The sequence below is a fragment of the Vigna angularis genome, chromosome 6, assembly GCF_016808095.1.
Source record: "Vigna angularis cultivar LongXiaoDou No.4 chromosome 6, ASM1680809v1, whole genome shotgun sequence".
NCBI classification, from domain to species: Eukaryota; Viridiplantae; Streptophyta; class Magnoliopsida; order Fabales; family Fabaceae; genus Vigna; species Vigna angularis.
The window spans coordinates 8,374,222-8,386,869 of NC_068975.1; positions in this window are offsets into that span (position 1 = coordinate 8,374,222).

Below are 12,648 nucleotides of genomic sequence, written 5' to 3' on the forward strand. Positions count from 1 at the left end.
CCAATCTTGAGGAAGAAGTTACAATATAGAAGAAAAGTTTAGATGTCAATTACAAACACTTTGAATGTATTTTGATGTTATAAAAACCTCCTCAACTATGTAGTATGTTGAAGCAGTTGTCTTTTGATGAACTAATTTACTTATGTATATTCACAACTGATGTGATAAACTTGTATTACTTACTTTGATTGTCATGTGATAAACTTTTATTATGTACTTTCTAGGTCCACTTTAATTATGTAGTTAAGGAAAGTTCACTTATGTTAGTATATTATGGTAGAGATGTTACATGCGTTAATATCAATTTGGGACCAGAAGTTACAATTTTAAATTCAAAAGGGGACCAAATTGAACATTTTAAAATGAAAGCGGATACTAAATTGAACATTTCACATGAACACCTTCACATTACATTGACCTTCTCTGTCACATTACATGAACATTCACCTACACTTCAACATTCACATTGACCTTCTCTTTCACCTCCACATTCATATGAACATAAACATTAACCTAGACCTCAACATAAACATTGACCCACCTACAAAGATCAACCTAAACAGACAAACATTGCCACAGTGTTCACTACAATAACAACACACAGCTCCAAGTAACAATTTTATCATTTTCTGCAACTTTTGGACTAAAATTTCCAGCTCACATTACATGAACATTCACCTATACTTCAACATTCACACTGACCTTCTCTTTCACCTCCACATTGATAATGACCAATTTTACTTCAATATCCAACATCAAATTGATGGAAATTGTCAACTCTTCCTTTACTTTTAGTCTTGTTTAACTCAATTTCTTGTTGTTTGTAAGTGATTACATTATAAGTTGTAATTAGCCCATTTGATGGCTAATCCCCATTCAAAGAAGCTGGGAGAAGCTACTCACCAAAGAGCATTGCCAAAACCCAAGAAAAGAGAGAAGAGGAGCTGAAAAGATGAAGAACCAAGGCTGCTGCAGAGAGTCACGCCGGGTGCCTACTGACCTAGGCGGCGCCGGGCGTGACGAGGCTGACCGAGGTCGCGCCGGGCGCCTGTCTATCGGGCCGTCGGGCGCGACTTTTGCTGATGTGGCAGAAATGGCTTATTTAGTTCTGGAACGCGAAGGGGTTGGTATCTTTGGCAGCCCAGACGCAATTTCCTCCCCTTGGAGCAGCTGAAGGCGATCTTGGAGCTGTGGAAACACTTCTCCTTCCACCTTGGGTCTTCTCCCTTCTTCCATTCCATCAATTTGTAAGATTAAGCTCTCCATGACAATGGAGAGCTAGTTTCATTATTGTTGGGGATTGATGTAATCACGGATCTTTTGTGCTAATTACAGTTGAATTGATTGATTATATGTCTATTCCATTGATTGTTAGTGTTTAATTCCTTCTCTTAAAGCTTGTAATGATGTATTCTACCATTGCATGATTCTAGGGTTTGCTTGATATTGGGAAATATTGTGCAAATCTGGAATTGGATTAAATACCTAAAGGAAATTGTATCTGGGGATAGAACTTGGACCTTTGGTTGTCTTAAATCTCAACTCTTAAAGCGGATGAACTTGTTAAAGTTTCTAAGGAATTAGAGTTTAAGAAGTAAGTCTAGGCTCTTTCTACCAAGGGATTGGGTTGGAGTAATTTAGTTGATTGACATTGGCTAATTAATGGAAAGAAAGTGAATTATATGCACAAAAGTGAAGTAGATGAAATCATACCCCCAACAATACCATTTCATACCATTTCTAATCTTTCACATTTCTAGTGTTTGAGTTATCAAAGATCAACTTTTATCATTCTTGCATTATCTTTACTTTAATTGCACTAAAACCACAAAAACATGGAATCATTCTTTAGTCTAAATTAGTTAGATATTATACGATTGTCTAGGACACGAGTCTCTTGGGAAATGATACCTAGTCTTACCGGTTTTATTACTTGAACGATTCGGTACGCTTGCCGAACCATCAACACACATTCATATGAACATAAACACTGACCTAGACCTCAACATAAACATTGACCCACCTACGAAGATCAACCTAAACAGACAAACATTGCCATAGTGTTCACTACAATAACAACACACATAGCTCCAAGTAACAATTTTATCCTTTTCTGCAACTTTTGGACTAAAATTTCCAGCTCACATATCCTCCTCCTTTGCTTGACAATTTCACCATCTCTTTCGTCATTATTTTCTTCATTACACCATTTGAAAAAGTTATAGTGCGTCCCTCTTGAAGATCCACCCTATTATGCACCAAATAACCCAACAAAATTGGTTCTAACTCAATAATCTATGAACAAATTAATTCCAAAATAAAATGAAAAGGGTATTTAAAAAACCTTGTAATGACGACATCCCCAAAATTGTCTCCCAACATTTTGTGAAGTTCTCGCCACTTTGCTCACAACATAATCACCACATTTGCAACGAGGGATTATCCCACCTCCCCTCCAACCACCATCATTTGCGGATTGCGAATTTCTTTCCCACCTAGTTCTGGAACAAGAAGAACAACCTTGAGAAGAAGTCATTTCTATCTACCCACAACCACTGTGTTAAAAAAGGGAACAACTTGCACAAACCCTAATCACCCCTTTTATTAGACACAAAAACCTCAACTTCAAAGATTTTCAACAGCTCAGTTGACTTTATAGTGCCACGTAACCATGAAAGAATAACAGCTCACTCGCATTTCGCCACAGTGGCACCACCACCGTTAAGTTTCTAACGCCATTCACGAAAAGGACTGAATTGAACATTTTAAACCAAAATATGGGACCTTACTGAACTTTTTCAAAAGGTGGAACCATTTTGAACAAAACCCCCAAAAGTAGGGACCAAATGATGTATTAAACCTTTTTTTTAGTTTATTATAATACAGTTAACTATAGTTTAGTATAATTTAGTTAATTTTGTCCAACCTAATGGAATATCCCTGAAACATAGGATCCGGTTGTTTGGGAGCTATTATTATGGTTCCTAAAATACCTTTCTAGTATTGTATATATGAATTGTATTCTCACCATAATCAAATGTCAAAATATATTTTAGGAAACTATATTATTTCCATGAATTTAATTTGTTATATTCTCTACATCTTGTTATTATTACTAGAATAACAATCTTGTATATATATCCCATGACCCTAAATTATGAGATATTCAAATAATTCCTTTATTGAATTGCATATATTTTGATTTTTTATTTTTTTCAGGGCGACCGACTTAGAATCTCTTTATCAATTACAATGATTGGAAGTGCCAACAAAAACCTTTCCGATGTTCAAAGAAATAAAATAAAAGCAACACCATTCTATTTACTAGAAAGATTAAATGAAAATACAAAAATATCTATCCCTTTACTTGAACAATTATGCCAAATGTGGGATCAACAAGAGAAGGGTTTTAGAATTCAAAACAGAATTGTACATTTTACCCCAGCTGTTGTAAGTTTAATTTTAGGGCTTCTTGCCACGGGTGAACCTTGTACATTTTGATAAAAATTTTCAATCTGAAACCATCCTCTTGTTTCATGGAATTAACCGTATTACCTTTGAGAACCTTTTTTCTGAACTTCAAAATCATAATACTGAAGATGGTCTTGACAATTTTACAAGACTGTACATACACTACAAAAATAATATAATATAATAGGTGTTTATTTCCGATGGTTTTCAAAACCCCTTAAATTTTCTGTATTTTTAAGAAAAAACCCCTTAAATTTACTGCGGTCTAAAATAAACCGCCCCTAAGTTTTAAAAATATTAATTCCCGCAATTCCTAGCTTGAAACCGTCGCTTCTTTGTCTTTTTTTTTTCTTCACTTCTATCTTTGATCCGTGAAACCCCTCATCTTATTCTTCTTCACTTCCTGCTATTCTTCACTCCCTCTTCTCTTCTCGCAATTTTATATTCGACCTCCCACCACGCCGCACGCCGCAGAACAAGAGCTCGTGTAGAACGTTTTATTTTTGACCTGATAAAGCTTCTCTGAATAAGCGTTGCAAGAGTATCAAATATGAGAAGTTCATCAAAGGGGAGGTGGAAGCTTGGCTGAATGTTCATCTCCAAAGTTTGGCTTCATTTTTTTGTCTGTTGTCGTACATCACAGTAGAATGGCGAGGAACGAGAATAAATTTAGGTTTTCATTATTGAAAAAAGTGAGAAAGAATTTAGGGTTTTACTCTTAACTTTTTGGTAATTGATTTGGGGATTTTTAGGATTATCCCTACAAAACGCGATTTGGAATCAAACAAACACACTGAGATAGATGAGCGGTTTATTGTGATGGAAATTGTGAAGAAATGACTGTGGAGGACTGCTTTAGAAGAGAAGTAAACACCATCAACTTCAAAGACAATGCTATGGAGCGCTTCCTTCACGTTTTGGAGGTTCTCATCTCTCTCTATCTCTCTGTTACTCTTTTTTTAGGGTTTCTTTTTTTTCTTCTTCTTTCTCCACAGTCACATATCTCTTCTCTTCTTGTAAATTGGATTTCAAGAATTAGGTTGGAAGAAGATGAAAAGGCGACGGTGAATTGAAGAAGTATGAAGAAGGAGAAAGAGAAATAAGTTGTGTTTAATTTTCTTTTCTTGCTACGGGCTGGTTTTCTTTCCATTCAAATAATTGGACTTTAACCTTATTTTTTTTGTCAATATATGCTTTTGTGGTGCTATCTCTGTTAAGGCTTGCAATTGTGAAAGCTGGATGAAAGGGAAACCTTAATGTTGCCACTGAGGTATATGATTGTTATTTGGTGTTGTTGAACATTGTCACATTATTTTACAGAAACTTAAAAGTGACCTTCTCTTCACATGGTTGAGGTACGGAAGGCAAAAGGAGACACATTGGAGTTCCATAAGGTGTTCTTTCTGTCCCCTTCTTTGCTCAATTGCTTTACATAGTCTCTGCTTGCCACTTCATAAATAATTGTTCTTGGGTCAATTTTAATGATAATTTAAAAGGATTACTCTATAATTTTAAACTTCTCTCTACAAAGGAATAATTTAAAAGGAAAAATTTTAAAAAATTGTTGCATACACTCATCCCACTGAAAGTTACCAACTAATTAAAATCCAAAGTCATATGAAGCAGTAAATTCCCTATAAAATAGACTATGTTGTCAGTTGATGTTACACAATAGTCACTATTAGGAATGAAAAGCGTAAGGGTGCTTCTTTGTTTCAAAGGCCAGATGCATTTGAGACACAGCTGACAGTAGATTTACCAGGATCTACAAATGTGGTGTGAGTACTAAACAAAAAGGGTGACTTGGTGCTACAAAGTTCCAACCATGGTTGGGTTTAAGGAATGAGGTAATGTAATATTGACTAAAAGTTGAACATTCATTCTTGATTAATTATATTTCTATTGAATCTCTTTTCAGCTTGTAAGTAGTATACAACATTTTGATTACCATATTTGAAGTTGTCCTGATTTTTGTGTTACTTAAGATTGAAACTGCAAAATAATTCTAGAGGGCTTGATTGATCCCTCTCACAATCTTCTATTTATAAGAATAAATTGATACACAAGTACATGATAAATAGGGTAACCCTAGACACAATATAATCATGATAAATAGGGTAATCCTAGACATAATATAATCATACTTAAGATTGAAATTGTAAAATAATTCTAGAGGGCTTGATTGATCCCTCTCACAATCTTCTATTTATAAGAATAAATTGATACACAAATACATGATAAATAGGGTAACCCTAGACACAATATAATCATGATAAATAGGGTAATCCTAGACATAATATAATCATGATAAATAGGGTAACCCTTGACACACTATAATGATGATAAAATAGGATAAATATCCTAACACTCCCCCTCAAGCTGGAGCATACAAATTGTATGTACCAAGCTTGGAACAAATAAACTCAATCCGAGGACCCCTTAATGACTTGGTCAATACATCTGCGAGTTGATCGTTTGACCCAATAAACTCAGTACATATTTCTTTGGTCAACAACTTTTCACGAACAAAATGACAATCAATTTCTATATGTTTAGTCCTCTCGTGAAACACTGGATTTGATGCAATGTGGAGAGCAGCTTGATTGTCGCAATACATCTTCATAGTATGGATGTCACAAAATTTAACCTCTTGAAGGAATTGTTTCACCCATATAAGTTCACATGTTAGTGATGCCATTGCCCTATACTCGGCTTCCGCGGTTGATCGAGCTACTACATTCTGTTTCTTACTTTTCCATGAAATAATGTTTCCTCCCAGAAAAACACAATATCCTGTTGTAGACCGTCTATCAATAGGTGAACCTGCCCAATCTGCATCACAATACCCAGAGACATGAATGCTTCCTTTATCTTCATATAACAATCCTTGCCCGGGAGCCTTCTTTACATACCTTAGAATGCGAATGAGAGCATTCCAATGGTCAATACATGGAGCCTACATGAACTGACTAACCACTCCAACTGCAAAGGATAGATCTGGCCTTGTAATAGTGAGATAAATCAGTTTGCCAACCAGCCTCCTATACCTCTCTGGATCGGAGAATAATTCACCTTCTTCTGTCCTTAATTTCTGGTTTGGGTCCATAGGACTGTCTACCGGTCTACAATCAATCATGCCTGTTTCTTGTAATATATCAAGAGCATACTTCCTTTGGGAGATTACAACTCCATCTTTTGATTGTGCTACTTCAATGCCTAAGAAATATTTGAGACTTCCAAGATCCTTGGTTTGAAAATGTCTACACAAGTACTCTTTTAGTTGAGATATTCCAACAGCATCATTTCCTGTAATGACAATATCATCAACATATACTATTAAGTAAACACATTTCCCGAGAGAAGAATGACAATAAAAAACTGAATGGTCTGCTTCACTGCGTTTTAGCCCAAATTTTTGAACAATGGAGCTAAACTTTCCAAACCAAGCACGTGGGGATTGCTTGAGGCCATATAGAGATCGATGCAATTTGCATACCATACCAGACTCCCCCTGAGCAACAAACCCTGGAGGTTGCTCCATATAAACTTCTTCCTCAAGATCACCATGTAGGAAGGCATTCTTGATATCCAATTGATGAAGTGGCCAGTGACGAATGGCTGCCATGGCAAAGAAGAGACGAATAGTAGTCATCTTGGCTACAGGAGAGAAAGTGTCACAATAATCAAGACCATAAACCTGAGTGTAACCTTTTGCAACAAGCCGAGCTTTGAGACGATCAATTTCACCATCAGGGCCAACTTTAACTGCATACACCCATCGACAACCAACCGCCTTTTTTCCTGGGGGAAGGGGCACCAGCTCCCAAGTATTACTGTGGTCAAGAGCCTGCATTTCTGCAATCATAGCTTGTCGCCATCCAGGATGATCAAGTGCTTCTTTCACATTCTTGGGTATAACAACAGAGGACACTGAGGATAAAAGAGAAAAATAGGAGGGCGACAATCGATGATAGCTTAGAAAATTATAAATGGGATGAGGGTTCCGAGTGGAACGAGTACCTTTTCTGAGGGCAATAGGCCATGCTGAATCATTTGCACCAGGAGGCGTGGGAGGAGGTGACGAGGGAGAAGAATCTGAAGTAGGAGATTCACCATTGTCTTGGGGAGGTGGACTATCCATTGGGGCCCTGTGTGGGATGATCTCAGTATGTGGAGAAACAGGTGTAGAAGGATTGTGATCATGACTGGGAATGACAGAGACAGTGGAGCTATTTGACTCAACCATTGGAATAGGAAGGACCTGCTGGAGGATAGAAACATCCTGAACAGATGGAGAGAAGTAAGGAGTCTGTTCAAAGAATGTGACATTGGCAGACATGTAATACTTCTTAGTTTCAGGAGAGTAACACCGATATCCTTTTTGAAGTCGAGAATAGCCTAAGAAGACACATTTGAGAGCGCGAGCGGAGAGTTTGTCTAGACCTAGAGACATGTCATGAACAAAACATACACAGCCAAACACTCGGGGAGATGTATGAAAGAGAGGATCATTAGGAAACAAAATGGAGAAAGGGACTTTATTATCAAGAGAGGAGGAGGGCATCCTATTAATAAGATAACATGCAGTTAAGATGGCATCCCCCCAGTGATGGACAGGAATATGGGCACCAAGCAAAAGGGTACGAGCAGTTTCAACCAAGTGTCTATTTTTTCGTTCTGCTATACCATTTTGCTGTGGTGTATGAGGACAAGTAGACTGATGTAAGATACCATGGGAACTCAAGATGGCAGAAAAGGAGGATGAAAAATACTCTTTGGCATTATCACTTCTTAATATTTTGATTACTTGACCAAATTGATTCTTGATTTCATTCAAAAAGGATGTAAAGATAGCTAACAATTCAGAACGATTTTTCATAAGATAAACCCAAGTACATCTTGAATATTCATCAATAAAGGTAACAAAATATCTATAACCAAAGGAGGAGATACGACTAGGTCCCCATATATCAGAATGGATGATGGAAAAACTAGAATTACATATTGATTGAGACCTTTTAGGAAAGGAAGATCTAACATGTTTTCCTAATTGACATGACTCACATTCTAAGGTTTGGAGACCACTAAGTTCAGGACACATCTTTTTTAATTTGGACAAATGAGGATGGCCAAGTCGATCATGTAGCACTTTAGGATTAAGAGCAGCAACACAAGACACCCTTGGACGAGATCCAAAATGGTATAATCTGCCAACTTCATATCCTTCTCCAATCTGTCTCCCCGAACCACGCTCCTGTATAACAAAAGATTTATGATCAAAGGTTATTGAACAATTTAACATTTTAGTCAACTGGCTTAAGGAAATTAAATTAAAAGGACAATTAGGGACAAAAAGGACTGAGTTGAGATTGAGGGAGGGAGACATAGAAACATGACCGACTCCTTTGGAAGAAGTTTTAGATCCATTTGCAAGGGTTATGAAATGAGGTTTTTCTCGAAAGGAAATAGATGAGAACAAAGAGGTATTACCAGAAATGTGATCAGAAGCACCTGAGTCAATTACCCATGAATTTTGACATTCCATAGATTGAGAAACGCAGGCTGTTGATGTATTGGGAGATTGAGATGGTTGTGCCAAGCTGTTAGACTTTAACCTTAAATACTCTTGATATTCATCCTCAGAAAACATAGAAGTAGAGGTTTCAGTTTTCAAAGTGGAAGTTTCAGTCTTCGAAATATTGGCGGTTTTGGAAGGGAAACCATGTAAGGAGTAGCAATTCTCTTGAGTATGACCCATCCTTTTACAATATGTGCATTGAGTACGTCCCCGACCTCCTCGTCCTCCTCCTCTAGTGCCACGTCCTCCTCTTCCTCGTGTGGCAACCATGACAGATGGTTCCACTAGTTCATGCGCTTCTTGAGTTTGAGATACCGGGACACGCAGAAGGCGAGTGGTCAATGTTTCCATAGAGGGGACCTCATGACTAGTTAGAAGTTGATCTCTGAGATGATCAAAATCGGGATGTAGGGCACGAAGGATCAACACCATGTAGAATTTGTCTAGTTTCTTTTTTTATATCCTCTAATGGATCTACTTCCAAAAACATCCTAAGTTCTTCGACAGCAGATTGGGCTTCAGTCATGAAGGACACCATATCATGGTCTGCCATTTTAAGAGATGCAAGTTTATTCGTAGTGTCATAGAGACGTTGAATATCGTTGGCATAAATGCTTTGGGCTTTCTTCCAAAAGGAGTGACAAGTTTTGAAAGCCCTCAAAGATACAAAAAGTTTGGGTTCCACTGATTGCCATAACAGGGCACACAACTGGAAATCTGCTTGTTTCCACTGATCAGCTTTTTAAGTAGGCACATGGCTTCCATCTCGCTCAAGGTGGTCATAATGCCCTTGGCCAAGGAACCACATTTCAACGGCAGCAGACCATGATAGATAATTTTTTCCATTAAGCTTCTCGGAAGTAATTGATGGACTTCCAGAGAAGGAAAGAGTACTGCCAGACGCCATTTCTGAAGAAGACGAATAGTACTAACGAAGAACAAGAAAACCCTAAGGGTTTAGACGAAGGAAACTTTGACAGTGATGGACGACGGTGGCCGGCAATGGCGGGCGGTGGCCGGCGGTGACGGTGGCCGGACGGTGGCCGGACGGTGGCCGGCGACGGCCGACGGTGGCCGACGGTTGACGGTGGCCGGCGGCGGGCAGCGGCGGGCAGCGGCGGGCGACAAAGAACTGTGGCGCCAGACAAATATATATTACGAGACAGAAACCAGAGCGGGATCGACCCGCTCTGATACCAACTTAAGATTGAAACTGTAAAATAATTCTAGAGGGCTTGATTGATCCCTCTCACAATCTTCTATTTATAAGAATAAATTGATACACAAATACATGATAAATAGGGTAACCCTAGACACAATATAATCATGATAAATAGGGTAATCCTAGACATAATATAATCATGATAAATAGGGTAACCCTTGACACACTATAATGATGATAAAATAGGATAAATATCCTAACAATCATGATAAATAGGGTAACCCTTGACACACTATAATGATGATAAAATAGGATAAATATCCTAACATTTTTTGTGTAATGACTGTATAGTTTGGTTTAGTGCTAATTTAGGTGTCTTGATTAGGGTTGACATGGCCCCCTACCTGTTTATTCTTCATTGACACCTGTGATTGCAGTTAATTAATTAATATTGTTTAAGTAGATATGTAACGTGCTATTTTTGTAAAAATAAATTTAGGTGCGAAAATGGGTGCCAAAAAATCTCGAAAAAGAGAAAAAAGTGAGAGTGATTCAAATGATTACAATAGGAAAATGATACTCGAACAACCTAATTTGACAACATTTCGACACAGCGTACGTGTCAGCATGTGAGCGGTCCATGTTTTGATGGGAAAAAGCTGCTGAAATCTGAGAAAACCTACTTCAATTGTGACGTGGCGAGGATGGGCACGGGCAGAGTAGAAGTTGCGTTTCAAATTTGAATCTCATTTTCGAACTTCGTAGAGAGAGAAACGGCGCGAACATTGGGGACGGATGCTCTGACCTAGACAGAGAGACGAGAGAGTTGGAGAAAGGGTTCACAAGCGAGAGAGAGACGGAGTGCTTGCCGAAGTGCCGCCATTCACTGTTGAAGGTCGTGTCGGAGAGTCGAACGCCTCCAGCCCGTTCCGTTTCAGAGGGCGCCGTAGGTCCGACGTCGACCGGTCGAAGCGAACACGGCATCGTGTTCCGTCCGTTCCGGCCCAGCAACTTAGGGAGGCGTTGAAGGTGTCGCTTCGTCCCAGGTGGTTCTGTCCCTGTCCCGGAGTGCCGCCGGAGTGCCGTCGGACCTTTCTTCTAAAGATATTGCCGTCATGAAGAGGCGGATTGCAAATGTTCTTGAACCTGGGGAAACGGTATGTATGTATTATTTCATTCTTAATTTTCTGATTTTTTATTTCTTTGTTCTACTGAAGTATCATTGTAAAATACAATATTTATTTTCCAATTCACTCCAAAGTAGTTGTAGATCATCCATTTGTTTAGGCAATCATTGGTTTTTTATGTGGCCAAGGAGTTGTGGAATTTCTTGCTAAGGGTAGTTCATATCCTTAAAAAATATTATCCAGTTAAAAATATTTTACTCTCAAATCTGAACGTGTAAGGAATGTGTAATTTTGACATTGTGCTTTTCAAGTTGGAACAAATAAATACAGAAAATAAGAGAACCTGAATCTGCTGTTGACTCCATAGTTGCGTATGCAAATTTACTTTTAACTTGAGTTGAGTATGGCAACCCTAAACCGTTATCAGAGAAAGCCTGTTAATTGCCATTTTTTCAAAATAAAGGATTAATGGTGTTCATAAAGATAAAAATATAAGAAACAATATTTAAAGTTATATTTGGCTTGTATCTAACTGCAATTATTAATTTTATATCATGTTCATTTACATGTTCTCTTTATATCTTGTAAATCTTTATACTTGACTAGGCTGGAATTATATATCATATATCTACTTCGTTAAGAGGTTTTTGAGGTTCATTAGTTGGGCAGTATTAACCGATATTCTTCCAATAGGTTTTGCAAGCCTTGAGAAGGCTAAAAGGTAACAGTGACAGAAAGGCAAAAATGTCTGCTGAGATTAAGGCTGTATTTGACCAGCTAATTGAGGATGCTATGAAGCTGATGGAGAATGGTGAATACAGTTGAGTTAATCCCTCCGGGCTTTGTAGATATTATGCATTGTGTAGACATGTAATCATTTAGATAGGCTGATGAGACTCTATGTCATGCGACTTGTTTTGATTCACTGTTTCTTTAGTTGGTATGCCTACATTATGCTTAACTTTGGCTCCTTGACCTTTTTCGCAGATGTTTATCATGAAAAGCGAGAGGTTTTTGATCGTGAAGCGGGTTAGTGTTATACACTATGCTTTATTCTACTTATATTATGTTTTGTTGTTTCATTATGTTTACATTGTTAACAACATGATGTAATATGCTGTTTGATTCACTACAAGAAAAATGGCAATTATATATAGATTATTATATACGGATTTTCATCCGTATATAATAGGAATGTTATATATGGATGTTATATACGGATTTGTGGAATAGCCGTACATACGGAAAAATCCGTATATAATGGGGTAAAATGTTATATACGGATTATCCGTATATAATATCGGTGGGTA